The sequence below is a fragment of the Mesocricetus auratus genome, unplaced genomic scaffold (assembly GCF_017639785.1).
Source record: "Mesocricetus auratus isolate SY011 unplaced genomic scaffold, BCM_Maur_2.0 Super-Scaffold_100007, whole genome shotgun sequence".
Lineage (NCBI taxonomy): Eukaryota > Metazoa > Chordata > Mammalia > Rodentia > Cricetidae > Mesocricetus > Mesocricetus auratus.
Genome location: NW_024429191.1, coordinates 40,002,072 through 40,004,681, shown reverse-complemented (window position 1 = coordinate 40,004,681; position 2,610 = coordinate 40,002,072). Strand labels below are relative to the sequence as shown.

General features: G+C 47.8%; 1 pseudogene; it reads right to left on the bottom strand.

The window, feature by feature from the left end:
• Window positions 1–391: 391 nt before the first annotated feature.
• LOC121141097 lies at window positions 392–1,594 on the bottom strand (annotated as a pseudogene).
• Window positions 1,595–2,610: the final 1,016 nt, after the last annotated feature.

Here is a 2,610-nt window from a genome sequence, read left to right as displayed (position 1 = left end):
GCTGGCCTTGAACCCACAGAGATCCACCTGCCTTTGCCTCCCGAATGCTAGGTTTAAAGGCATGTGCCACCAAGGCCCAGCTTGTTTTTGAATTCTGAGACAGGGTTTCTCTGTGTAACAGCCCTGGCTGTCCTGGAACTTGCTTTGTAGACCACGCTGGCCTTGACTCACAGAGATCTACTTGCCTCTTCCTCTTGAGAGCTGGGATTAAAGGTGTACACCACCACCACCACCACCACCACCACCACCACCTGGCTGTGAGGGGTTTTCTTCCTTCCTTCCTCCCTTCCTTCCTTCCTTCCTTCCTTCCTTCCTTCCTTCCTTCCTTCCTTCCTTCCTTCCTCCCTCCCTCCCTCCCTCCCTTCCTGTTCAGGCCCTTTATTTAGGGCCTTTATTTAGAAACCTTGTCTTCTGGTTTGTTGAAGCAGTAAGTCAGACAACTCTTGCCACAGTGATGTCAAAGTGGCTAGCCATGAAAACTCTAGCACCATATTCATCAGAAGGACATTTTGGATGAAGGCAATAATTTTGCCATTTTCATCTCCCTTGTAGTACTTCAGCACAGTCAAGTAATCTTTTTCTTATGCTTATTCTCCTTGGAAGCGGTGTCCGACTTCTTTTTTTTCTTAGCGCCACCATGAATTCTCAACAGAAGATGAAGGGTGAGCCAGGTGGTGGTGGTGCACACCTTTAATCCCAGCACTAGGGAGGCAGAAGCAGGAGGATGTCTGTGAGTTCAAGATCAGCCTGTTCTACTGAGCGAGTTCAAGGAGAGGCTCCAAAGCTACAGAGAAACCCTGTCTCGAAAAAAAGAAAAAGAAAAAGAAGATGAAGGGTAGTAAGACAAAGTACAGCCATCTTCCATCTGCTCACATGCAAAGAGCAGCCTCTGCCGAGCAGGAGGAATTCCTTCCTCATCCTTGGTCTTGGCCTTTACATTTTTTTTTTTTTTTTTGGTTTTTCGAAACAGGGTTTCTCTGTGGCTTTGGAGGATATCCTGGAACTCACTTGGTAGTCCAGGCTGGTCTCGAACTCACAGAGATCCGCTTGCCTCTGCCTCCCGAGTGCTGGGATTAAAGGTGTGCCCCACCAACACCTGGCTGGCCTTTACATTTTCTATAGTGTCTGATGATTCAACCTTGAGTGTGATGGTTTTCCCATGAGGGCCTTTACGAAAATATGCACCTTGGCGGCCGATCAGAAAGTGAGGGGGTTTTCTCAGTTAGACCCCGTGAGGTGTGAAGAACCACCCTAAATCTGGGACACACCCACTGGTGTCAGCCCACATACAGGACATGGAAGAAGGAAGCTCAGGGGTGTTGGTGGCGCACTCCTTTAATCCCAGCACTCGGGAGGCAGAGGTAGGTGGACCTCTGTGAGTTCGAGACCAGCCTGGTCTACAAGAGCTAGTTCCAGGACAGGCTCCAAAGCCACAGAGATACCCTGTCTTGAAAAACCAAAAAAAAAAAAAAAAAAGAGGAAGCTCACTGTTTGCCTGCTTCTCCTCACTCTCACTGGCAAGGGCATCTATCCTGTGGCTGAGGATATTTTCTGGTATTAAAACCTGCTTCTTCGCCGGGCGTTGGTGGCGCATGCCTTTAATCCCAGAACTCGGGAGGCAGAGGCAGGCGGATCTCTGTGAGTTCGAGTTCCAGGATCGCCTCCAATAAAACAATACAGAGAAACCCTGTCTCGAAAAACAAAAACAAAAAACCCCCTGCTTCTTCAGGATTCTAACATAGACCAAGACAGGCAGCTCTCTAAGATTCAGTGCTCTGGGACTCCAGAATCACATTGTCGCTGGACATCCAGACTGAACAGCTTCTGGATTCTTGATCTTTCCGTTGGGAGACAGCTGTCTTAGTCAGTGTTGTATTACTGTGAAGAGACACCATGGCCACAGCAACTCTTATAAGGGAAAGCATTTATTTGGGGTTGGCTGACAGTTTCAGATGTTTAGTCCATTATTATCATGGTGGCTCCCAGGCAGACATGGTGTAGGAGAAGTAACTGAAAAGTCTACATCAGGATCCACAGGCAGCAGGAAAAGACAGGGACTGAGCCTGGCTTGGACTTCTGAAACCTCAAGGCCTACCCCGAGTGACACACTTCCTCCGACAAGGCCGCACTTCCCAATCCTTCTCAAGTGGTACCAGTCCCTGATGATTAAACATTCAAATATATGATCCTATGAGGGCCATTCTTCTTCAAACTCGAAACAGTCATTATCTGTACCTTAGCCTATAAGCCACTCTAAAAAAAATCCCATATATATTCATTCTATCTGTTCTATTCCTTTAGAGAACCTTGACTAATACAGTCTATAACCGAGGGAAGCGAGGGAAGGGCAGGAATTCAAGCAGGAACTTGAATTCAAGTTCTCAAGCAGGAACTCAAGCAGAATTCTGCTGACTGGCTTCCTCAGCCTGTTTTCTTCTACACTGGGACCACTTGCCCAGGAGTGGCACTGCCTTCAATCGGTCTGGACCCTCTCACATCAATCATTAACTGAGAAAATCCCTCCCAGCCCTCTAAGACTTGGCTACAAGCAATCTGATGGAGGCATTTTCTCAGCTGAGGTTGCAAGTTATAGTTATAGGTGTGGGAGGG